Below are 26,927 nucleotides of genomic sequence, written 5' to 3' on the forward strand. Positions count from 1 at the left end.
CGAGCACTGCACTTCCCTCTGCTGGTTCACTTCCCAAATGCCTATAATAGCCGTGGCTGGACTGGGCCAGGCTGAAGGCAGGAAACAGGAATTCCATCTGGATCTCCCATGTGAGGAGCAGGAACCCAAGTACTTAAGCCATCACCTGCTGCCTCCTAGGGGTATATCAGCAGGAAGCTTGATCAGAATCAGAGGGGGGCTGGATCCCAGGCACTCTGATGTGCAGTGCGGGAGTCTCAAGTGGAAACTTAATCTGCTCCTCCGTTATGCCTTCCTGTTTTATCTTTTTGAGGCTTTATTATTCAGTGAACGTATAATGATTACACCTTCAGAGATTTTTCCTTTTACTTATGTAAAGTCACTCTTCAACCTTTTAGATAGTTTTGCCTGCTGTATCTTTTTAAAAAAATTTTTTTTTTGAGAAGCAGAGGTACAGAAGGAGAGGAAAGACAGAGAAGTCTTCCTTCTGATGGTTCACTCCCCAAGTGGCTGCAATAACTGAAGCTGGGCTGAGCTGAAGCCAGGAGCTTCTTCCAGGTCTCGCAAAGGGTGCAGGGCCCCAAGCACTAGGTCCATCTTCCACTGCTTTCCCAGGCCATAGCAGGGAGCTGGATCGGAAGTGGAGCAGCCAGGACGCGAACCGGTGTCCTTATGGAATGCCAACCTACTATGCCACAGCGCTGGCCACTGGTATATCTTTTTGTCTGTAGTGAAGCGTTGTTTCATACTTCTCTCCTGTGAACCTCCATCTGATACTCTTTTAGTAGGTTCACTTTACGAGTTCACAGCAAATTGATTACATACTCGTTTTGATTTGTTCCTCCCAGTTACAACTTACTTAGGCATTCTTATTTGCTTTTTAGGTTCTTTTATCCAATTTCTTGATGTAATTCCATAAGTCTGTGTTGTGTGATTTTGTTTTTCTTTTTAATCTTTTCTGGATTGGAAGGTACAGATGCAATTTCTCATTCTATGTGATAGCTTTTAAATATTTAATATCCTGCATTGTTCCTAACTATAAACTTCTCTAACAAAATGTGCAGTTTGCTCACTCTATTTTGACCCAAAAGGATATGTCCGTGTCTTAGCTTCTTTAAAGAACTTCATTTTAGTTGCCTTAAGTTTTAGCTTTCCTCTTTTTAATCCAAGGAGCTTGGCTATTCATATTGGAGTCAATCAAATTCACCAATCACTTCCTGGTTACTTTGCGGATGCTTTCCTGTATTCCATGCCGTCTCTTGGCTCCTGCTTTTAGTTTACCATGTACTTTTTCTAACATGGCTTTTATTTTCTGTTTCCTCTCATTTTTAGGTATCTTCCTCCTTTTTTTGAAAGAGAAATGATAAAAGCTGCTATGAAATATTTGACACATATAAATACACAGGCATATCCACACTTCTCTTGTGTGTGTTATGAACTGTAAAACTAGATGAATACTCATTAATTCACCAAGAATGTTCCCATCACAGTTCAGCCAACTTCTGTCAAAACGCCTTATACTCTCTCCCAGTTTTTCCTTATTTTTTTTGCCTTTAAAAATGTACATATTGGGCCGGTGCTGTGGCGCAGTAGGTTAATCCTCCGCCTGCAGTGCCAGCATCCCATATGGGCGACAATTCTAGTTCCCGGCTGCTCCTCTTCCAATCCAGCTCTCTGCTATGGCCTGGGAAAGCAGCAGAAGATGGCCCAAGTCCTTGGGCCTCTACATCTGCGTGGGAAACCTGGAAGAAGCTCCAGACTCCTGGCTTCGGATCAGTGCAGCTCCAGCCGTTGCGACCTTTTGGGGAGTGGACCAGCAGAAGGAAGACCTTTTTCTCTGTCTCTCCCTCTCACTGTTAGTAACTACCTCTCAAATAAATAAATAAAATCTTTTTTTAAAAAATGTACATACGTGTTTTTAAAAATACATTTCCTAGGTTTTTAAAACAAGGTTAAGATTTGCTTACATTTGGACGTCTTACAAATACTGTCCCAGTGTATTCAGTCTTCTATGACTTGGCTTTTGTTCAAAATCATACCTGTAGTAGTCGTGGTTGTTACCTGCAGCAATTTTTCTCCTGGGTCTGAGAGTCATGTGTCATTGTTTGCATATACTAGAGTATATTTGTCCATTCTTTTCATAAGTGGGCTTCCGTGTTTCCATTTTTGTTAGCAACAGTGCTTTTGTGAGTACTCCTGTATGTGCCAACTGAACCACATTTAAGAGTTTCCGTAGGGGGCCGGCGCCGCGGCTCACTAGGCTAATCCTCCACCTTGTGGTGCCAGCACACCAGGTTCTAGTCCTGGTCAGGGCGCCGGATTCTGTCCTGGTTGCCCCTCTTCCAGGCCAGCTCTCTACTGTGGCCAGGGAGTGCAGTGGAGGATGGCCCAAGTGCTTGGGCCCTGCACCCCATGGGAGACCAGGAGAAGTACCTGGCTCCTGCCATTGGATCAGTGCGGTGTGCCAGCCATGGCAGCCATTGGAGGGTGAACCAACAGCAAAAGGAAGACCTTTCTCTCTGTCTCTCTCTCTCTCACTGTCCACTCTGCCTGTCAAAAAGAAAAAAAAAGTTTCCGTAGGGATAGACCATGGAGTGAAGCTTCTTGGTGCTGTGGACTATTCCCTTAGGCCTATCAGATACCAGGTTCCCAACCAGCATCAGCTGATGGCTGTAAACTCCAGAAAACTGTGATTTAGCTACTCCTGCTAGATAGCATTCCAGGTCTGGGAAGATGTTTGATTTTTGTAGCTTGGGGTTTCTGTTTCAGGCTTTGCCATGAGTTTGGAACAGTGGACTATGTCACTTATAAGTGCAAGGCACCCTCGCGTGAAAGCCCCAACATGTGTTTCTTCAGTTGTTGGTGATCTGAATGGAGACTGTTTAAATCATTCATGGGATGAAGTAGCTAGATTTTTACAACTTGTCTCTTGTTTATAAGGAGTAAAGAGAAGCAATTCTACTATTATACTGAATTTAATGTGTGTTAGTGTTTCTCTGCTGAGCGTGATCCCCCACGCCCACCCCCAGGAATATGTGCAGGTATCTGCAGACAGGTGACCAGGTGCAGCTGAGAGGCCTCTGCATCTCCTCGACAAGGGGATATGGCCCAGCATCCTGGAGGGCAATGTGCAGGGGCATCAGAGAATTACTGGGTTATTCAGAACCAAAGCTGAGGCCGGCGCCGCGGCTCACTCGGCTAATCCTCCACCTTGCGGCGCCGGCACACCGGGTTCTAGTCCCGGTCGGGGCGCCGGATTCTGTCCTGGTTGCCCCTCTTCCAGGCCAGCTCTCTGCTGTGGCCAGGGAGTGCAGTGGAGGATGGCCCAAGTGCTTGGGCCCTGCACCCCATGGGAGACCAAGAGAAGCACCTGGCTCCTGCCTTCGGATCAGCGTGGTGCGCCGGCCGCAGCGGCCATTGGAGGGTGAACCAACAGCAAAGGAAGACCTTTCTCTCTGTCTCTCTCTCGCACTGTCCACTCTGCCTGTCAAAAACAAAACAAACAAAAAAACCACCACAACAACAACTAAAGCTGAGCATGTGCAGGCTAGCCTACCCTAACAGAGAATCATTCAGTTCCGTACACCAGCGGTGCTAGAGTAAAAGACCTGATTGATGCACTTGAAGGAGACCCTTCCTTGTGCTGTGAAAGTATCAAAGCTCAAATTTGATGGAACAAGACTTTTTTTTTTTTTTTTTTTTTTTTTTTTTTTGCTTTTACTCCTCATGCTATGTCTTTGGATGTGTGCATTTGTTATGCCCAGGTAATAGACCTAATGAATTCCTTACATAATTTCTTTGAAGTGTTTTTAGTGTGAAATGAAAGATTAATTATCAAGAAGCCACCTGTGCTGATATGCCCAGTTACATGAAAAACAGCCACATTCAATTTCTGTTTCCATCTATGAATTCTATGAATGTTGGTGGGCATTCTTCCTCTGAGGATGGCTCTTCCTCTCAGCCCTGTCAAGCCTTGGTGAAGAATGAGAAGGGAGGCAGCCCACCTGCATCCCATCAATGGAGGGGGGACTTGGTCTGTGGATTTCAGGGAATTCTGGAAGGCAGCAGGGCACACCTCCTCTTGCCTTATGGCTCCTGCCCCCAACCCTGCAATAGGGCTGCCCAGCAGGAGTGGATGATGAGGCTGATGGGCTCCCTTCCTGTCCCAGGTCTTTCCCTGTCTGTGAACTGTTGAAACCTGAGTATGGGCTTAAACCAAAGGGAGTGAGGTCTGGAGAGAGGGAGAGTGGGGGATGGAGAGGAGGGAAAAAGGCAGATAACAGCCGAATGTAATCAGCGTTTTATTACCGTCCTCAGGAAGTAGGAATAGGGGGGGAAAAAGAAGTAGGTTGGAGCAAGGAAAGTTAATTATGTGAGGTTATTTGACAGGAAATTACTAAATACAAACAGACAGAAGAAACACATTTTAAAGCTGGGTAGGAAATCTCAAGTTACTCTACTGTGTGCATTCAAAACCCCCAAAGCAAATTCTGAAAATAGCAGTTTAAACAAAAGCTAGCTTATCTGATAAAAGTATTTCAAACACAAAGGGAAATTTATATATTGGGCAGGCAATCTTAAAATAAACCGATTTTGTTGATAGCACTGCAAATTTAATTGTGGGAAAAACCCTTCAGATGTCTGAATTTATCCTGTAAATGTTTTGAATTTATTTTGAATCTAGCATTTTGGTTCTTGAAGGGGTGTGTGTATGTGTGTGTATGTATATATATATTTCACCCTGGAAAATTCTGTATGTGAAATATAATGAAAAGTATTTAACGTTTGTATCTTTTTCTAGTATTTCAAAATTTGTGAATTCAGTATTAATATTTCTAAGAGTTTTATATCAGAAAAGCATGATAACTGAGAAAATATATCTAAATTTTTTTTTCAGAGCTCATATGCTGGAAACCTATTAATTATCCTGAAACTGATAAATATCTTTTTTATTGCTTGGCACCAGTTAGTGAAATTTGCAGGATTTTTGTAAATCAGCCAAACCTTCTTGGTAGTGTTTTCTTTAAAAGACTAAGTGATTACGGAGCAGGACCTTTCATACCCTTAATTACTTTTTGTACTGTGATGGTTTATGGCTGCCTTGGCCTTACAGACCTTGAAAGGAGGGCTGGAAGTGGCTTTTGAATAATCTGATCCTTTTAATTAAGCATGTCATTCTGAAATAAATAATACACACTCATAAATATATGTAATATATATAATAATATATATAAATAAATGGCTTTTCCAAAGAAGACATTTTATTTTCTAGATCTTAATAGTGGGATCCCTTAAGGACATGTACTTAATAGTTGAGGTGTTGAAGAGTCACATCATGGGAACTGGGTGGCTGTGAAAGTGCGCTCTCTCTCTTTCTCTCTGTGCACGGTTACACATTCCTTGTGCGTTCAAAGAAAAAGAACATTTGAAAAACACAAATGAGCTCAAAGTCTGCATTCCTTTTAGGAAGCCAACACCTGTGAAAGGAATGCAGGTTGTTTCCACTTGACCCTCAAGTGCAGAGCCGGGCTAGGCACTCAGACGTGGTGGTGTTTGGGTAGGAACCTCTCTACCAGACAGGAGCTCCCCGGACAGCACCTGTCTGGTCTGTTGACAGGAAGGCAAACGTGGCGGCAGTTGGGAGTCATCAAAGAGTGCACCCTGTGCCTTGTCTTCTAAACCGTGACGTTCTGCAGTGATGGATGAGTGGGTGCAGATAATGTGCAGTAAGCCACAGCCCCTCTAAGCAGTCTGGCTTACTACATTTTGCGAGTGCTGGGAAACCCCAGGCAGACAGTATTAGTACACATAGGCTGAGTCCTCAGTGAGTAGTCGCTGCAGATAAAGACATCATTGATGTTGCAGACAGTCTCATCATGCATAAATAATTCCTGAGGATGGAATTAGTTGCCTTGAGTGGTGCTTCCCCTCCTTAGGTCACTCGTATTAGATCAGCAGTTTACTGTGGTATCTGAAGAATAAACGTGCAAATCAATGGAAGAAAGTTGCCCAGAGAATATTTGTTCTGAACAAAGAATGCATTACTCTGTGCAACTTTTGGTGGGAAAATGTAGAAGTCTGGCTCGTTTGTTCTTTATTAAGTCTTTATTTATTATACTAATATTTATTAAATGTCTGATAGATGCCAGGAGCCATGGTCAAGGCTGGGAATGCAGGTTTTTTTTTTTTTTAATTTTTATTTATTTATATGAAAGGCAGAATTGCAGAGAGAGAGAGAGAGAGGTCTTCCATCTGCTGGTTCACTCCCCAAATGGCTGCAGTGGCAGGAGCTGTGCCGATCTGAAGCCAGGAGCCAGGAACTTCTTCTGAATCTCCCACGCGGGTGCAGAGGCCGGAGGACTTGGGCTGTCTCCTACAGCTTTCCCAGGCCACAGCAGAGAGCTCGTTTGGAAGTGGAGGAGCTGGGACTCGAACCGGCATCCATATGGGATACCAGCACTGCAGGCAGCAGCTTTACCCGATACGCCACAGTGCTGGCTCGGGAATTCAGTTTTGACCCATAGCAGACTCTGTTCCTACTTCTTAGAGCTCAGAGTTTACTATAGTGTAGTTGTTGCTCCCTGTACACCAAAGCTTTTGTGATCTTGGCAAGAAACAGTTCCTCTCTGCATCAGTGTCTTTGTATAAATTAGAGGATCTTCCCAGTGGTGTGCATTTTAGATTTAGACTTTTGTTGCTAAATACTTTTGTCTGTGACCCAGCATGGTGCTCTGCTGATAGTGTGCATATGGTGGGACTGCGTAGATCCACTTGGCTGTCGATTGCAGATCAAATCACTGCTTTGATTTCCAATAGGTCTAGTTACCTTTCGTGAGTGTGTACCACCTGTATATCCCCAGTTTGTTTGGCTAGCTCCTGTACATACAGTTTCTTCAGTCTCAACCTCCTCTCAAGAGAAGGCATAGGTTTTCACTGATGCTAGAAACATTTCAGACGGTTCTGAAGTTCGGTCTTCGCACACAAGGATGGTTGGTGTACGGTCTGCTTTTGCTGAGTCACTAGCCTGGGGCCATTGAGTTGTTTTAGCTTAACTTCAATGCTAACAGATGAAACTACACCTGAGGTAGGATGATTGAAGCCTGGCTCTTCCACAATTTAATATTATTAGTAATGATGATGAACTCAACCACTACTTATATCATCTATTCTTGTGAATAAAGTGTTACTGGGATACAGCCAGGTCTACACCTTGTCTTCAGTTTCCTTGGGCCTGTAAGAACACATCTGAGTAGTTTGACCCACAAAAGCCAAAAATGGTTACCTTCTGATGCTTAACAGTTTTCTGGCACCTAGATTCTAGGATAACTTAAACCCCTGGCTCTCAAGTTCAAGGTTGTGTGGCTTATGTACACACTGTGTGTGGCACCATACATCACAATGTTGTACAAACCTGAGGGCAAGGAGTGGCAGGTGCATGGCATGGGGCTTCTCCTGTAGCATTTTCTCAGGGTTCAGAATGAGTTTGGGTCAGAGGCTTAGTTTCACTCTAAAGGGTATAAAGAAGAGGAATATTGCTACTCAGTAAGGATTTGCTACAATGGAGTACATAAGAGGAAAATACAGGAGTCTCGGTAACAAATAAAGCTATTTTTATAGGTTCGCATTTGTCTTAAACCAGTTCTAGCACATAATCATTTCTGAGTAAATATTGGTTTATGTGACATATAAGCTCTTTAATGAAAAAAATCTGTTTTGACTTGAGTCTTCATGTTTAAAACTGAATTGCTAGGGGCGGGCCATAGTTACGGTAAAGCAGGTTAAGCCACTTGGGTGCCCATATCCCAAATCACAGTGCGTGGTTGAGTCCTGGCTACTCTTCTTCAGATACAGCATGCCTTCTGATGTTCATCCTGGGAGGCAGCCGTGGTGAGTCAGGTTCCCGGGTCACTGCCACCCATGTGGGAGACCTGGATGGAGTTCAGGACTCCTGGCTTTGGCCTGGCCCAGCTCTGGCTGTTGCAGCCTTTTGGGGATTGAACCAGCAGATAAGAGTTTCTCTCTCTCTGTCTCTCTCTCTCTCTCTCTCTGTCTCTCTCTCTCTTACTCTTACTCTGCCTTTCAGATAATAAGTAAACATTAAAAATAAAAGCAAAGCTGCTGGAAATTCTGTTTCCTTCAAACACATTTGCTGAGTGTCCATCATATATCAGATCCTGTACTGAGGTCAGGGGCCTTGGAGATGAACAAGGCACAGTTCCTGCCCTTTAGGAGCTCACGGCTATTGGTTGGAGGTGGCGAATACTTTGCTACAAACGCAACAAATGCCCTGAATAAGGGATGTGTGTGTAAGTATGAGGAAGGACAAGGCCATCCCAAAAGGCTTCCTGGAGGAGAATGCCTTATTCTGACCTGTCCCTGGGTGCTATGGTCTGCATGTCTGTGCTCCTTCAAAATCCATGTGCTGGAACACAATACCCTAGGTGATAGCATTGGGAGGTTGGGACTCTGGGAAGTAATTAAGGAATCCGTGTCCCTTGTAATGGAGGCAGAAGGGCACTGCCATGCGTGTGTGCGTGCAAGCACGCACACACACACACACACACACACATCCTGTGAGGATGCAGCAAGCAGATGCCGCCTGTATAGTGGAGAGTGCGCCCTTCTCAGACACTGGGTCTGTGGGCTGCTTTACCTGGGGCTTCCTGAACCGTGTGCAGTCACTTTGCCTTGTTTCTGATTTACCCAGTATTTTGTTCCAGCGGCGGCAGCAGCTGGAGACACAGAAGAGGAGTCTGCCGGAAGCATTTGTTCTGGCCTCTCAGGACCAGCCTGGGGGCAGAGGCTCAGGCGAGGGTAGCCTGCGAGTCCCTCCCCCACTGCACCGCCTGTCCCTAAGCACCATCCTGCTGGAGAGCAGAGAGACCCGGGTTGTGTAAGACAGACAGCTCCCATGCTAAGAGCCAGACAGTCTTGGTCACACGGGATTGTGAAAGAGACCTGGAGGCAGCCACGTCAGCGGCTGACTGGCATCCCTGCCTTCCGCAGAGCCCGGCCCAGCTCTGCGTGGTGGCCGCTGCCCCTTTCCCTGGCAAGTCAGAATCCTTTCCTACTTCCCAGGAGCTTTTATAATCAATAGAGATAAATACAGGCCGGAAATCTGTAAGAAACTACTAGCTTCCATGTATGCCAGATTGCAACACACACGCGGCCCCCGGAGGGACACGGTCTGGTGGGACGAGATCAAAGGGGCGGCCCTGGGACTGGGCCCAGCCCAAGGCTCCTTTCCCAGGCGGCCCACATCCTGCCCCCGCGCCGCTAAGCCAGGCGGAGGAGGAAGTGGTGAGTGGTGCGGGACCCAGCGCGGTTCTCAGGGATATGGTCTTAGTGCACGGGCTCCAGGAGTGTGCCTGGGAGTATGGGAATGATAAGCGCCCATCTGCTGCTATTCACAAACAGCTCACTGAGGCCGGTTTTAGATTACCTCCCCCACCCTGCTAAACCTTCCCCCGTAATCCTATAAAGATGTCAGATACAGATAGGCCTCAGGACGGGCAGCCCTATCTGACAGTCCTGGTATCAAATAGCCAGAGAGCCTGAGGATTGGGTTGCTCCAGGAATACCCTAATCTTGATTTCATTGTTTTTCCTCTCCCTAAAAGGGTGGGATTGGATTTGGAGATGGGTGGGGAATCTGCAGCCCAGTGGCTGACACCATGTAAGGAAAACCTGGGAGGCTGCTTTTCCCATTCAGAGGGCTGGCAACCAAGCCTGCCCCTGTTGTGTGTGTGTGTGGGTGTGGGTGTGGGGGGAGGGGGCAGTGGATCGTCCTGTGGCTCTTCTCAAATACTACAGTTAGGCAGGCAGCAGCTGCATGGAGAGGCTGCTGCTATGCACATGGCCAGAGCTCAGCCTTGCTGTGCTGGGCTCTAGAGTTAATTACCTGTAAGTGCAAGCAGGCCAGGTAACTGCAGCCTTGAGGGGGAGGAGGAGCCCCCCCACCCCCCACCCCCGCCCCAGCCCCGCCTTCAGTCCCTGCAAGTCCGGGTCAGCCCAGGGGACTGATGCATCCTGTGGTCTTTCCGTGCCTCCTCCGTGGATATACTTAGCAAGTGCAGTGCTGGGTTGGGAATTTCCCTAGGATGGGCCAGGACTTGTTTCCAAAATAACACCTTTCAAAGCATGCAGAGACTTTTGAGAAATTAGATAATTGTGTGATATTTATAAAATGAATTACGTTGTGCTGGGCAGATGGTTCTGATGCTGAAGTCAATAACACCTTGTGATTCACTGAGGTTAGGAGGGGGAAAGGACTTTTTTTTTTTTTTTAAAGTTACTACTTTAAAGCAAAGTCTTTGCCAAAAATGTAGAAAACTCACAAAAGTAAGTAGCACATTTTCAAGGTAAAATATTTATGTCTGGGGGTACATAGCCATGGTCAAGTTGTCCTATCTCATTCATAAAACACTTAGGGAGCATTTGAAATATGCTCATTCCTGTCTGCAGAGAGATACAAAGATAATACTTTATGGCTCCTGTCCTCCTTGGGTTCTCAGTCCAGTGAGGCAGACAGATGTATAAACAGATCATTGCAGAGCTGTGAGCTAAGTGTTAACAGAGGGATAGAAGAAACGCCGTGACGGGAGGAGAGAGATCCACTGACAGTGCAAAAGGAGAGGAGAAAAGAGCTTCGTGAGGAAGTGGTGTCTGAATGGGACGTGAAAGAAGGATTTTGGAAGCGGAGAAAGATGTTGGCTTCTCTCAGCAGCCTCTTCCTATCGCAGGGCCTTTGCATGTCCTTATGCACCTGGTTCATCTTCCGTAGCCACTTCTTCGCAGTCCAGAGACCTCTGGAAACTGTTCATCTGTCCTCCCTGCTTCAGTCTTTTAGAAACTAGAGACTGTGTTCGTTTCTCAAGCACCTCTCCTGGAGAGCAGTTATCACAGCTGCACTTTCCAATAATTTGCATGATTATTTGCACGATACCTACAGAGCCTGCCACTTTACGTTCAACTTTGTTTCTTGACTAAATAAACAGTTGCAGAATGAATTAGATGAAGGCCTTTTCAGGTATGGAAAGCATGGTAGGTGTTCAGAGAACGGCAGGTGGCTTGGTGTTTCGGACCCTGGGATATGTGAACTGGGGGAGGCCGAAGGTTGAGCCGTTTCAGAAACTTTGGGGGCTGTTGTGGCGGCGCACTAGGTTAATCCTCCGCCTGCGGTGCCGGCATCTCATATCGGCACTGGATCTAGCCCCGGTTGCTCCTCTTCCAGTCCAGCTCTCTGCTGTGGCCTGAGAAGGCAGTGGAGGATGGCCCAAGTGCTTGGGCCTTGCACCCGCATGGGAGACCAGGAAGAAGCACCTGGCTCCTGGCTCCGGCCATTGCGGCCATTTGGGATGTGAACCAAAGGAAGGAAGACCTTTCTGTCTCTCTCTCTCACTGTCTATAACTCTACCTGTCAAATAAATAAATTTAAAAAAATCTTTAAAAAAAAATTTCGAAGATCGAAACTTGTGTTTATGTGCTAGCTCAGTTAATATTTTTCAGTATTAAGAGTCATGTCAAAGATCTACCTCTTGACTATTAGATTACTTGTGTTAGTATCAAAGTTTCAGTCACAGTTGAGTATTAGGAAGATAAGGAGTTTTTTTGGCATATGATTTTAAGGCTTAAATTGATATGGTTTTCACAAAATGTGATTCAAATATAACATATACAGAAAGTTACACAACGTGTAACTGTCCAGCTGGGGGAACTCTCTCAAAAGTGAATACTTCCTGGGCCTGAAGTATAGAAATCTGTATATATACAGTGTCAGAAATGGAAGAGGAAGAGATAGGAGAATTCTTGCCAGACTCTAAGGAAATTCTAGCTTTCTGGAGAATGGAAGAGTTAGATTCTCATTAAAGAAAAAAAAAGGAAGAGTTTATTGTATGATATTTATTGAATATTTATTGAGTATTTACTGAAATTTGAAGGAATCATTTAGACATGTCTTTTTTTTTTTTACAGGCAGAGTGGACAGTGAGAGAGAGAGAGACAGAGAGAAAGGTAGACATGTCTTTTTTTTTTCTTTTTTTTTAAAGATTTATTTATTTATTTGAAAGAGTTACACAGAGAAAGAGAGAGAGAGAGAGATCTTCTATCTGCTGGTTCACTCCCTAACTGGCTGCAACTGCCGGAGCTGTTGCAGATCTGAAGCCAGGAGCCAGGAGCTTCCTCCAGATCTTCCCACGTGGGTGCAGGGGCCCAAGGACTTGGGCCGTCTTCCACCACTTTCCCAGGCCATAGCAGAGAGCTGGGTCAGAAGTGTAACAGCCGGGACATGAACCGGCGCCCATATGGGATGCTGGTGCTGAAGGTGATGGCTTCACCTGCTATGCCACAGCACCAGCCCCTAGACGTGTCTTGATATACCACTTTTTGAATTGAATTGTTTTGTGAGCCACTGGACTCCATAAATGTTTTTCTTATTCTCACAATCACTGATAGAACAAGCTGTGCCTCTTTTCCTAACAATCACAGCTTCACCACGTTTGCCCAGCAATTCAAAAACTTCTGTGATTTTTCTGATTCTAGGCACTGTTATACCTCCTCTCGTGGTGATGACCGAGCGCTGGTCATGTGTTCAGGACTGATCGACAGCTCCTGAGCCCTATTTGGGAGAGGTGCTGCAGGTGACAACTCAGAGCCTGAGCTGTCTGTCTGACTCTCCAACAAGGTCATTTTTATAAGAAAGTGGAAGAGTCAGTCTTGTATCTTTGGTAGAGAAAAAAAGAATGGACAGAACAATTGCCTGTGTAAGTAATACTATGAAGAAGAAATGATTTTTCTAGACCAAGGCTCTGTATATAAAATTGAGGGATGGGCTGTGAGTCAGGACAAAACAGGGTGTCTGTTGAAAGGGCACGTTGGTGAGATTTCCCGGGTTCGGAGCCAGCCTCAGTGGTTGAGAAGAGGTTGCTTAGAGAGCTGTGAAATAGGGAGTCACTTCGTCTTGATATGGCGGTGGAAAGACTGCCTATAGAAGAGGAGGGAGTCCTCACGTAGGTCTGTGTGTGTATCAGAGGTGTGTATTCTTCCATGTCAGGTCCTACACTCAGAGATTTCCTCTTATTATTTAGTTCTCCTCTGACAATACTCCTCATAATTGAGTATTCTTCACCCCACTTCACAGGTGAGGAAACACAGCAGGTTAAGCATCTTGCCAGTGTGTCTTGCACCGTGCCGACATTTAGCAGTAGAATTGGGGATGAGGCATGGGGCTGTCTAGCTTTCTACCTGAGATTGTTCTGTGTTTATTCTCATTTATGGGGCACCTGCATTAAAAGACAAAAAAATAAAAAAACTGTCTTAAGGGAGAAATCTCTGAGAACAGCACTTGGGGAAGAATAAAATGGCAAATGAAATATGTAATATTACTCTGGTCAGGCACCAGGATGTCAAGTCAGATGAGGAGCTTTTTCCTGATGCTTTTTCAAGCTTGAGTTACAACGTTAACATAGTAAAATGAGACTAAGAAGGTGAGACTTCAGATGTCCAGACCATTGCGACAATCTCTCTCTCTCTCTCTTTCTTTCTCCCTACAAACAGCATGTGATAGAATATAGACATGCCTTTCGAATAATTTTATCCCCAGACAGTTAAATAAATAGTTAAGACACTAGAGCATAAAGTTTAATTTTAACAAATAAAATTAAAAATTGGTTTGAGAGTGGCAGAAATCCGGGCAAACATAACATTATTTGAACGATCAGAATGAAAGAACAGTTGGTAAAGTTTAATTTGTATCTCAGATGCCCACTTGGTTGAGTGCCACTTCTCATTGGGTCAAGGCATTGCTTCTAAACTCTGTTGAGCCCATGTTCAAACTACATCTGTAAAGTGAGTTTCTGTGGGAGTCTGGCTGGGAGGTTGGCTTCCTATGTGCTCCTTCTGGTCTTAGCCCAACAATTGCATTTGGAAGACATGAAACTTTCATGAGCCTATTTTTTTTTTTTTCATCAGAAGCCAGCGGTTTCTCACGTAACACCATGTAGTTATGTGGTTAATTTTTGAACACTTAAATGAAGGATTTTTCTATTTGTCTCTATTAAAACTCCATCATGTGAGTTGAGGCCCATTGTTCCATGTTGTCAAAACTTAATTCAGAGGATGTTTATATAAAGACTTTCGTGTGCATAGCATTGTGCTGAGTGACATAGATAGATGACCATGTCTCAGGGAGGTTGTAGTGTAGGGATTGAGACTGGAAAACCAACAAGCAAAACAGATGAGTACTGTGGGCATTAGAGGAGTTGTTCCTTTAAAAAGACAGGGCTAGAATGCATTCAATTTTGTGAAATTGGGGAAAGTACTCAGACAGCTTCTACACTGGGAAAATGATGGGTGCAACTGGTCTGTCTGTCCTGGAAGCTAACAGTGCCTTATAATAGATAAAAATAGGCACAAAATAGGTGAAAAGTAAATTTTTATTTTATTTTATTTATTTATTTTTTTTAGAGAATCATGCAGCAGTGTGTCCTGAAGGAAGAGCCAAGATTTTGAAGTTTTGGAAATGATGGAATGAGAATGCAAGGAGTTTTAACTGCAACTGTAGGTAAGTGTGTAACTGCAGATCATAAAGGATTTTTCGGCTTAAATAGATTCTTTAGCTTTTGTGGTATGTGGAACATGTTTTTGAACCATAAATTTATTTAACATTTTTATAGTTCCATATTTTTGGTGTATTTTATGGATATCATTCAGGTCAACAAATACTGAACAGGACAGATCAAGCCAAGATATTCCTCCGTCTTCAGATCTTCAATTTGATATTTCCACATCTACTTAAAAATAATCATTGGAAAAATTGTACAAACTTTCACGCGGATTATTTTCTTTCTGCCTGAGAGTTCCCTTTAGGTTTTCTTCTGTTCAAGTATTCTGGTAATTGGATCCCTTAGATTCTGTTTACATAATTTATTCTGCCTTTATATTTGAAGGAAATTTTCTCTGGGTGTAAAAATGTTGGATAGTATTTTATTTTGGTGTATTAAATGTATCATCTCTGATTCCAAGCCTTCTCCCTAGATTCCATATTTGTGTTGAGAGTCCGTGAGTCTTATTTTTGTTATTTGAGAATGCTCTCTCCTGCCTCATAAACACCCACTCCTGTAGATTTTAAAAATGTTATCTCTGTCTTTGATTTCAAGCAGTTGTAATATTTGATTTGTCCTTGGTTTTTAACTGTTTTTAACAGTTTTACTACAGTTTTCTGGGTGTGAATATTCTTGCATTTACCCTAATCAAGATTTGTAGCTCTTCTTGAATCTGTGCCTTGCTTTCCTTCACAGTTGTAGAAAACTCTCTGCCGTTCCCTCTGCAGATACTGCTTTTACCCTATTCACTGCTCTCTTCTTCTGGGGTTCTACTTACATGATGGTGAAACGGCTTCATATGTTGTTCTTTCTTTTTCTTTCCATGTTTTAATCTTTTGATACTTTCTTTTGATGTCGCTTTGAGTTCACTTTGATTTCTGTAGCCATGTGTGATACTGTTAGGCTAGTTTGTGAATATTTTCCTACCAGTGGTTCTATTTTAAATTATAGAATGTACTTTTGATTCATTTTATACTGGATTCCTTAGTTTGCTATCTGGTTCATTAAACACTTCAGTCACAGTTATCCAAAAGTTCCCTTCTGTTAATGACAGCATCTCAATTCCCTGTGGGTCTATTTCTGTTGTTTCTGATTTTTCTCTTGATATTTCTTTAATTCTTCGTTTTGTGAATGTTGTTATTTCTGATGAACACGGAACATTGTGTATTAAACTTGTAGAGGTAATGTTTACTACTCTTCTAGTGATGGGCTGTAGTCTTTCAGAGGGTTGCTCAGTTTCTGGTTTCTGGTCACTCTGGTTTAGCCCTTGGGAATCTGAGTTGTCCATCTGGGTTGTTAACCATGGCCATTCTCCCTTAGCAAGTCAGGAACTCTTAACTTTTGCTTTCAGAACTGGTGAGACAGAAATAAACTGTTTTCAGCTTCATAGTTTTCACACTGTCTAAGACAGAATCAGCAAATGGGGTAGAGAGTCAAATATCAGACCCCCTTCCCTACACAGTCATGACTCTTCAAACCATCATACCTCAGTAGTCCTCTAATGCCTGCAAACAAAGCCTGTTTTAACCATTGTTCTCCTGGTTATTTGAAATCTCTGTTGATTAGGTTGGTCTGATCTAATCTAGTCCGTCGTATTAAAGGTGAGGTTGAAATGCTTCGTTAAGACAGTCTAATCCTACCTATTTTAATCCCTTGATCCTAGGCTTCCATAACTGCAAATGTGACTCACTGTTGCTCTGGGTGCTACCTTGAGCCTTGTTTATCAGAAGTTTTTGGTCCGGGGCCAACATTGTGGTGCAGCGGGTTATGCTGCCACTGTGATGCTGGCATCCCGTATCAGAATGCCAGTTGGAGTCCTGGCTGCTCCAGTTTCAACCCAGCATTCCTGCTAATGCACTTGGGGAGACAGTGGAAGATGGCTCAAGTTCTTGGACCCCTGCTATTCATGTGGGAGACCAGGATGGAGTTCTTGGTTCCTGACTTTGACCTGGCTCAGAACTAGCTGTTAGGGCTACTTGGGGACTGATCTAGCAGATGACAGATCTCTCTCTCTTTCTCTCTCTCCATCTCCCTCTCTCCCCCTCTCTCTCCCATTCTTCCACTTTCTCTCCCTGCCTCTGTTGTTCTTTCAAATAAGTCATCAATAAATCTTTTAAAAAAGGATTAACCTTTAGAAAGTGTTTTCTGTACCCATAATAAAACACCTCAATGTTATGTCAAATGTTTACATGTCAAGATGGTGTTTATCAGTTTTACTTATTATATTTAATCACAACAGCTATACAATGTTAGACATTTACAATTAAGTTTTCCATGGAGACTTACCTGCAGATTTAATTAGTGAATAAGTTGTATCTGTGTTAATTTATCTCTAGTTACTGAAATGAGTATTCTGGTAAATGGTGATGAAGAGAAGGGGGCTTTGAGATCAATATAAAATATTAGTATTTAGGGGAAAGGACTTGATGGTCTACTGGTTGTGGAACAAAGAGAGAATGACTGCTTTGCTTGGGGAGACTGAAGGAATGATGACTCTCCCTTTAAAGAGAGGCATTATACTACTAGGAGGAGAATTAAGTTTTAATTTCCACAGTTAATACTGAATATAGAATAGTAGTACTGAATTGTGCTTCCAGAGGGAGAGTTGTAGACTTACAAGTACTATGTGACAGAGTTGTGATTGTCATTGAGCATTATAGGAAGGAGAAAAGGAAAGCAGGAGGAGGTGGGCAGTCTTGAGGGAGTATTGAAAAGCAGGAACAACTACCGTGCCCCCACCACCCTCTGCCTCTGTCCCTGTGTCTTCCCCCTCCTTCTTCAGTTGACAGCTTACTAAATGCCAGGCATTGTGCTGTTTTTGCTTACATACTTAGGGTTTTTTATATATATGTGCATATATATGTGTGTGTGTATGTGTGTGTGTTTGTATTATTTTATTCATCTGAGAGGCAGAAAGAGAGAGAGTGAGCGAGCTTAAGAGCAAGTGCACTCCTGTTTGCTGATTGATTCCCAGATGTCTGCAACAGCTGAGACTGGGACAAGCCAAAACTGGGAGCCAGGAATTCAATCTGCTTCTTCCATGTGTGCGGCAAGGACCCAACCACTTGAGTCATTTTCACTGTCCCCCAGGGTGCGCATCTACAGGAAGCTGGAGTGAGGAGCTTAGCTGGAACTTGGACTCAGGCAGTCCCGTATGGGATGCAGGCGTCCTAACTGGCATCTTAGCCCTTAGATCAAAAGCCCAACTCTACTTATTGCTTAACCCTATAATATAGTTACTCCAATGGTCCTGCTTTGTAGTCTTTGAAGACTCTGACAATGAATGTAGTACCTTAAATGTAGTAAAGTTGTGAGGCATAAAGTTGATTATGAGGTTGATACAAGTTATAAATTTCCAAGAACTGAGTCTAAATGAGTCATTGAGAATGCTAACCTGAGGACGAGCGGCTGACAAAGTGTAATTTTTAAAAGCCTATATGTGCAGGCCAGCGCCGCCGCGGCTCACTAGGCTAATCCTCCGCCTTGCGGCGCTGCACACCGGGTTCTAGTCCCGGTCGGGGCGCCAGATTCTGTCCCGGTTGCCCCTCTTCCAGGCCAGCTCTCTGCTGTGGCCAGGGAGTGCAGTGGAGGATGGCCCAAGTGCTTGGGCCCTGCACCCCATGGGAGACCAGGATAAGTACCTTGCTCCTGTCTTCGGATCAGCGCGGTGCGCCGGCCGCGGGGGCCATTGGAGGGTGAACCAACGGCAAAGGAAGACCTTTCTCTCTGTCTCTCTCTCACTGTCCACTCTGCCTGTCAAAAAAAAAAAAAAAAAAAGCCTATATGTTCAGTCGTGTGGGATGCTGGTTGGAGGTAGACAGAGCAGACTACAGAAAATGGCTGGAGGCCTCTACAGTGATGCAAAACACATAATAAAGTCCTCCACTGTGGCAGAATCAGTGGAGAGAGAAAAGATGGGTGGTTATGAGGTTCCAAGTTCAAAGGTCAAGAGCTGGAGACTCTGGAGATGTGAAAGGTGAAGAAGAGTGTCATGAAGAAGTTTTGAATCTGGGGACAGAAGTTCCTCTAGCTGCTCTTTTCTGCTCCCCTCTTCCTTGTACCTCCAGCCTTCTAACTCAGCAGCTGAGGGCTGCATTCAGCCCAGCCTGCCTTGACACTCCTCTCACCTCCTCCTGCCTCCCGTGCTTACCACTCTTCCCTCTTGGGTTAGCTCTCTGCTAGATGTGTGCTCTCAGTACAGTATTGCAATTCTAGTCTCCCCTCCCATCCCTTCTCTTCTTTATCTTCTCTCTCTCTATTCTTCCTTAGAAATTATTGGACACATAAACTTAGTGTGACATTCAACTTTTGGGGATCCTTTAATTTTTTGTTGACCGTGTTTGTCACCAGTGCCTCGTATGATGTGCTGAATAAATGAGTGAATAAATGGGAAATGGTGGGCTAGTGTCAGAAACATGTATAAATGAGCAGTGTCTAAAACAGCACAACAGAAAACAATTGGTTTTATTGTCAAGTGGTGGTCTTCCTTTTTCTCTTTTCAAAAAAAATTTCATGATTCCCATATATTTCACCTCTGACTACTCCATAGAAAAACAGTGAACTCCATAACTACGTGTTTTGAGATAATAATCACCAAGAAAGAAAAGAAAATCAACAAAACCTACTGTACTGTCATTATTGACGAGTTCTTCTGTTCCTTGTGATAGCTTTCATTTCTTTGACAATTGAGATTACCCTTATCCAAATTTCTGCTTGATAAAGATTCTGATGAGCTGTAAAATGCCTAGATATTGGACTGTAGAAGTGGGGGAAAGAGAGGAGCCACTTAACAGAATGACTTATTGGCTGCATAGGGTTGAGTATAGTAGAGTCCTAGGAATGACTGCTGGTTTTGGAAAGCTGACAAAAAATAAGATTGCATAGAGCTTGGAATTGAAGAGGGGAACTGTGGAACGAAGGTGTAACAAAATTCATTAATTTAGATCTGAATTGAGATTTGAAAGAAAGTCCAATAAAACAATTTGCTGCCTCATCTCAAATCCAGCATGATATGCTGAAAAATTTTAGCCCCTATGTTCATTACCTGGAAAGTCCATTTTTCCCGGAGGTGCACAAGCTGCAAGGTACCATATGATCCATTTCTGGATGGAGGTTTGTACTGTGGGGTTACATGTAGTTAGTTATTTGACTGGCTTTTCCAATGCATGAGTGTTAGCATGTGGTTAATAAGTTTTAAGTTCTCAAGACCAGGATTTTTATGTGCAGTTTGATGACAAGCACACTGTTGAAGAAAAACAAATATTCAGTACTATAATTTTTTGTTTGTTTGTAACCAATCCTGAATCAAAGCTGTGAGAACTTTAAGTAGATTTCCCAAGCCCCTGGGATTCTTGGCCTGCTCAGTTATCATTTGGGCAAAGGTGGTGGTTGGCCACCAGTGATCGGTTGTGAAGGTGAGCTTAAGAGAATTTAGCTCTTCCCTTCAATCTAGCTTTAAAATGTGATGTTGTTATAAGACTAGGGAGAGTAGACTTTCAGTTTAAATCCCTTCTTTTCCCTTAGGTAGAACTCCAAATTTTAGATTTCATGGATGAATAAGTAACCTTAGTGAGTGATCTGAGACTTCAGTACATAAAAATGTGTCAATAGTTCAGGATGATTGATAGCTCCCTTGTATCCAAAGCCACCTGCAATTTTTTATAGTCCTGCAGCATAAGCCATCCTGAACAGGTAATCAATTCTATTGCACAGTCACTTCTGTTCACTAAGGAGACCCACTTTCTCTCCTTAAGCAGGACTATATATTAAAAAATAACCTACATAATCCAAATAATCAAAGCTTCTGGAATACTGGGGTACTTGTAAATCTGACGTTCTGTACCACCTCTTTATTCTTTGCTCTTCTCTCCTATTTTCAAAGGAAGGGCAATGGAACTGTATATGCAACTGTAACAAAGATTGGTGTAAGAACTTCACTGACCTCTGTTCATATGCTCGTTCTCTCTCTCTCTCTCTCTCTCTCTCCCCTCTCCCTCTCTCTTTTAGAAGTGAAAGCTTTAGTCTGAGTATTATTTCTTGCTCATGCCTTGTCTTGCAACAACAATCTGCAAATGGGAGAGGGATTCATTCTTCTTCTACTTTGTGCATCTCTTTGAATTGAAGATAGTTAGCATTTGGACTTACAAATTCAGATTTTACAAGGCATGAGATCGTCACTAAAAATGTGATTGTGAAATCCTTTTGATAAAAGCTGCCTTAACTTACAGGTAAACAGTTCATCCATTTTTTTTCCTTGTCTGATTAAGTGAATTACACCATAAGGTCAGTGATACTATGTTTTATATTCATTTCTTTTGTTTGTTTGTTTGTTTGTTAGTTTGTTTTTTTGACAGGAAGAGTTAGACAGTGAGAGAGAGAGACAGAGAGAGAGAGACAGAGAGAAAGGTCTTCCTTTTTCCGTTGGTTCACTCCCCAAATTGCCGCTACGGCTGGCGCGCTGCGCCGATCCAAAGCCAGGAGCCAGGTGCTTCCTCCTGGTCTCCCATGTGGGTGCAGGGCCCAAGCACTTGGGCCATCCTCCACTGCACTCCCTGGCCACAGCAGAGAGCTGGACTGGAAGAGGAGCAACGGGGACAGAATCCGGCACCTCAACCGGGACTAGAACCTGGGGTGCCGGCGCTGAAGGCAGAAGATTAGCCTAATGAGCCACAGCGCCGGCCTATATTCATTTCTTCAGTGTGACACACACAGTATCTTACTTGCCTATCAATTCTTATGTGGTAACCAGTCAGTCAGTCATTTATTCTACCAGGAGTTTTTGAGCTTTGAGTAGGTGACAGTTCCTAGTTTTGGGTGCTTATGCTGGAGGTAACTGCATGAAGACAGTTGCACTCCCTTTGCTAGGAGCTGACATTTGAAGATGTCAGTTAGCAGTTGAAGTGTAATGATAGGACATCTAAAATTCTCTTTTACCTACTGGTTAACTAACAAATATGATTATGGAAGAACAACCAAGCCTCAGAATTTGTCAGAGGTAAAACATCAGTAGTGAATGATTCTGGCTTCTTAGTGTTAAAACATTTCAGATCTGGATTGAGATGTGGTAGTTACTGCTTCAACTCAAGACACCTTTGTTCTAAAGAACAATGTCATGTTCAGTGGGTTGTATACTTCCCACTTTCTAGCAGAAAGCTTGGAAACCATATAGAACACTCATGTTTAGAAAACATGGGAAGGCCGGCGCCGCGGCTCACTAGGCTAATCCTCCACCTTGTGGCACCGGCACACCGGGTTCTAGTCCTGGTCGGGGCACCGGGTTCTTTCCTGGTTGCCCCTCTTCCAGGCCAGCTCTCTGCTGTGGCCAGGGAGTGCAGTGGAGGATGGCCCAAGTGCTTGGGCCCTGCACCCACATGGGAGACCAGGAGAAACACCTGGCTCCTGGCTTTGGATCAGCGCGGTGCGCTGGCCGCAGCGCGCCAGCCGTGGCAGCCATTGGAGGGTGAACTAACGGCAAAAGGAAGACCTTTCTCTCTGTATCTCTCTCTCACTGTCCACTCTGCCTGTCAAAAAAAATAAAAAAAAAGTAAACATGGGGAACACATTTCATTTTCATATAATCTCGCCCCTAAAAAGATCCTGTCACTGATCAGGTAGACCACTGCCACAGTCGCAAATTGAGACACTGTTTTCATGTGTCTTTTGTAGCCTAACCAGCAGTTCTCGATGCATGGTTCATAGACACTCTGGAGTCTCTGCAGCCTTTTTGGTGGATCTGCAACGTCAAATCTTTCATAACGATACTAAGATGCTGTTTGCCTTTTTCATCCTCTTTATCTCTGAAGCATGCATTTGGAATCCCTGTATGTGTCAGGGAATCAGTGTTTTATGGATGACCAGTGACTGATGTTATAAAATCATGCATTAGTAAGAGATCCACTCAAAGTGCTAGACAGAGGAGCGATATTCATCTATCCGTTGGAAAATGGGTTTTCTGTATACACTGTGTAATTATTTGCATGAGGTTTGCCCCCCAAAGGCCCATGGGTGGGAAATTTGGCCTTCAGCATTGCTATGTGAGAAGTGGTGAGACCTTTAAGAAATGGGACCTGGCAGAGCAAGGGAGGGATTGGATCTCCTGGGACTGGATTAGCTTCCACAAGAACGGGCTGTGACCAGTGAATCTTGCGTGCTTGCTGGCTTGCATGCCCCTTATGCTTGCACACATAGCTCATTCCCTTTCCACTTGTATGCCGTGTTGTGACACAGCCAGGGGTCTATCAGATGCCAGCACCATGCTGTTTGGACTTCTCAGCCACCAGAATCATGAGCCAAATAAACACTTTTACTTTGCAAGTTAGGGAGCTTTAGATACTTGTGACAGCAACACAAAATGGACTAATACACACTTCACACCAAACACGTTTCACAAGAGACCTAGTGCAGGGGCTAGAGGCTCCAGCCGTGTTCTCTTAAGCCAGATGTTAAAAATGTTTGCAGCAATGTAAAACAGTGCCACTCTTTGGGAAAATCTAATTGTTGTTTATAAAAATGTGTTATATATATTAACTGTAGTAGGTTAAAAGTTATTTTTAAGGAAATAACAAATATTAAATATTTCTTAGTGTTAATTTGTGATGTGGTAAATGTTGATAGAAGTAATCCACATAAACATAAGTTCTCTGGAGTCCTCAGGAATTTTCAAGATTCATAAAGGCATCTTAAGATGAACCAGTGTAAGAACCACTGATCTAATGCAATGTCTTAGTAAATTCCTCTTCCAGAAAGTTGGAGCATAGAATGAGAATTTGCATTGGTTACAACTCCCAGAGTCCCAAATCACCCAATTCTCATTGTGAGATGGAGTTTCAGAAAGTTGAAGTTGGGTCTCCATGATGGCTTGACGCTTCCTGTTCTGTGTACAAGAACAGAGGATCAAGACAAACAGGGCATAGTTGGTAGGACTCAGTTGTAATCTGCAATCTTCTACGACCCAAGGTCATGAAATCCTCTAGAATCATTTCTGAGTTTCAGTCCACAACTACTGAACACAGAGCATTTTACAGGCACTGCAAGGCAGTTGTTCTTGGAGATATGACTTGCAGCTCTTCATGCCAACAAGAAATTAAAACTGCTTATCCAGAGCATTTGCATCACTCATCTGGAGGTGAAGAATTCAGCCTGCTCCACTTTCACCCCTGCAGGAGGCTACACCAAGCTGACTTCCTAGTCTGGGCTCAATTTCAAGGTTATTTGTAGTTTTTTCCAAAGCTTCCATGTCCTTGGTGTTCTTAAGGATAATAGCAGCAAAACCGTCAGTCATCATTTCCTCATTGTCAGTTTGCTTTTGGGTTTCCTGAAATTTTAATCCTAACCCCCTGCGATTCTTTTCCATGGAAGCTTAAGTGGCCCCATTTTTACAACCAATTTTCAGCTTATATTTGATGCATTAAAAAAAATAAACCAAGCAGGCCTTACTCTACAGGCTTTTTACCTTTGGACTTATAAAAGCAAAGGCCTAGTAGTGGGGTAAGATGATGTCATTTTTGTTTCAGAATTTTAAATAAAATCTTTAGATTTTGGAGGTATATATTTGTTCCTGAAGGGTTAACTTCAGAATCTAATACTGTCATTAACAAAAGAAAAGAAAAAACCTTTTTCTTCTGTGTTGTCCATTATACCAGTTCTCATAAAGGAGAGAGAGAGAAAAGGGTGGGGTAGTGGAATAAAGAAATCGTAGAATTTTCTGGTAGCTACTTCCTTCTAACCTTTTTTGGGTACCTTATCTCTGGCCCCTTCTGTAAGCTGATCCAGCTCATGTCGGCATGACACATGAACCATGCAAAGCTGCTTTTAAAAGAGATTTTAATTCCTGCTTGACAGGCTAGGCTGAAGCAAGTGAGTGACAATAGGTGTTTTTTTTTTTTTTTAATCAAGAATGAAAGCCACATTGCACCTGGCATTTTGGTGAATACTATGCACACATATATACATTTTCATAAAGGGGAAAGAAAAACTGTTAAAAAAAAAAAACACAAGGCTTACTTCTCAGGATTTCTGCTTTAAAGAAAAGAGACCTACCATTTTTAGCCTCCAAAAGACTGTTTATGTCCCTAATCTGTTTTAAATCTGTTAAGAGTTTTACCATTTTTCTCCTTTCCATATTGTTAAACCATTTCTTTTGAAATTCTAGTCTGAAATTTTATCCTAAGTTAGCCCCTATGTGTCAAAAGTATCGAAGTATCCTCTTAGATGATAAATTTTGTCTCTCATACCCAAGATGTTTGGGTAAACTGACCATATCCAATATCCTGGGTGACGGGGGAGCTAGAAGTTGGAATCATCCTTTAGGAGTGTGTGAGGCCCAATCCAGAAAAACAGCAAAGTGATTTAGGAGCTGTTTCAATGTCTTCTTGCAAATACAGAATGAGCTCTATTTTCTTTGACTGTTTCAGTATGGACAAGTGTAACACAGTATCCTAGCATATGTGGCTTCCAAGCAACACACATTTGTTTCACACGGTTCTGGAGGCTAGCAGTCCAAGATCAAGGGGAGAGCCTGGTCCGATTAGTCAGGGTTGCAGGCTAGACTGTCGGTGTTCATTCTCATATCTCAGGAGTCAAGCAAGGGAGCTCTCTTGGTCTATATTTTAAGAGCACTAATTCTAATCCTGAGGACTGTATTAATCATCTTTTTTTTTTTTTTTTTTTACCATCAGAAAATACCCAAGGAAACCAACTTCATAAAAAGAAAAGGTTTATTTAGATCATAGTTTTGGAGATTCAAGTCCAAGATAGGGCAGTAGGATAGCTCAGAAAGGATCAGGTGGTGAGCCAGGCACAAGACACTAGACCCAGACCCAGGCTTTTGTAACAGCTTTCTCCTAAGACCTTCTGAGCACAGGCTCCAGTGACCTGTGGGCCTGGGGGTTAAGTTTTTACCCTCTTGGTGTCCAAACCCCTTAAGACTTTGGAGTTTACAATCTTGCATGATTTTGGAGTCAAATCCTGTTTAAACCACAATAGGGGCTGCACCATCAGTACCTAGCCATAGCCCAAAGGCCCGACCTCCAAGGCCATCAACTGAGGATTTTAGCATAGGATTTTTGGAAGGACACAAACAAACATTCACCATAGCAGGTTTCAAACAGCTTTTGTCCCCACTGGAAAGACAAGGGAGCTTCAAAAAATTCATGGAAAATTATCATTTAATTGCATTTTTCTACGAATTTCTGTAAGCCCCCTCATTTGTACTGCAGACAAATTTAAGGACTGAAAGTGGTGATGATGACTCTGATAAAGGAGATAGTGATGTCAGCAGTATGGTGAGCATGATGGCAATGGTGCAGCTTTGGTGATTAAATGAGGTGTCTGGGATTTGTGTTGAATACTTTACACATGCTTTTCTCAGTTAATTTGCACTTCTGGCCTGAGAAGAAAGTGCCATCATCTGTATTTTATAGATTATGGAGGGCTGAGGGGGTTTAAGCAACCTACTAAAGCCCACCCAGCTTGTAAATTGTGAAACGAGATTACAATTTGTGTTTTCTAGTGTCAAACCCAATCTCATAACCCCAGCTCCACTCATGCTTGTCTTTATCATGGGTATCCAGGACAGGGATTTCTTCCCACCCTCACCTTTTTTAAAATATTATTTTATTTATTTGAAGGAGTTATCAGGAGAGGTAGAGACAGAGAGAGGTCTTTCATCTGCTGGTTCATTCCCCACATTGTTGCAATAGCCAGAGCTGAGCTGATTCTCCAGGTCTCACACATGGGTACAGGGGCCCAAGCACTTGGGTCATCTTCTGCTGGTTTCCCAGGTGCATTAGCAGGAAGCTGGATTGGAAGCGGAGCAGCTGGGACTCACACTGGCGCCCACATGGAATGCTAGCATTATAGGCGATGCCTTTACCCACTACACCATAGTGCCAGCCCCTTTTCCCTTTTTGAGAAGACAAGGAGAGCTAAGTGTGAGTGGTCTGCTAGATGTGGTGCTTAAGGGAAGCTTGGTGCCAGAGCTGATGCTACGTTGCAAAAGTTTGGGCTGACCAGCTTTGTAACGGGGGCTCTCTATGTACATCAGGGGAAGGAACCATTTCCCACTGTAAAACAGCCATTGTCATACACTTTTCATGGTTTTGACCTTCCCAGAATGCTCTGAGGGAAGTGGTCTTTTCCCCATTTTGCATTTCTTGATTTCTGTAGTTTTTTGATGGATACCGATTGTGACGACTTGGAGACATTACAGAATGCTGAAGTTAAAGAACAGCTTCTGGGGTGTATGAAATGTTAAGAGTTAAGCGTTTCTCTAAGTGTTTTTATTAATGTTCACCCGGATAGGACTGTTGTCCTCTAGCCACTTACCAGAGTCTTGCTCCACCGTACTTGT

The 26,927-nt window shown here is 43.3% G+C and overlaps 1 long non-coding RNA gene across 4 annotated transcripts in view; it reads left to right on the forward strand.

Annotated features, from left to right (window-relative positions):
- The window catches only part of LOC103349704 (transcription factor SOX-4), a 524,220-nt gene that overhangs the window by 300,086 nt on the left and 197,207 nt on the right, over nucleotides 1-26,927 (forward strand). For 2 of the 4 annotated variants that reach the window (XR_016234237.1, XR_016234238.1), the window contains exons 1-2: nucleotides 8,999-9,279; nucleotides 14,442-14,538. This is a non-coding gene — a long non-coding RNA (transcription factor SOX-4). Of the gene's footprint in view, nucleotides 1-8,981; nucleotides 9,280-14,441; nucleotides 14,539-26,927 lie in introns of those variants that run through there. The other 2 variants (XR_016234236.1, XR_016234235.1) reach the window with 2 other exon arrangements.

This window comes from Oryctolagus cuniculus, chromosome 5 (genome assembly GCF_051225735.1).
Source record: "Oryctolagus cuniculus isolate XC-2025 breed Fujian yellow rabbit chromosome 5, ASM5122573v1, whole genome shotgun sequence".
Classification (NCBI taxonomy): domain Eukaryota; kingdom Metazoa; phylum Chordata; class Mammalia; order Lagomorpha; family Leporidae; genus Oryctolagus; species Oryctolagus cuniculus.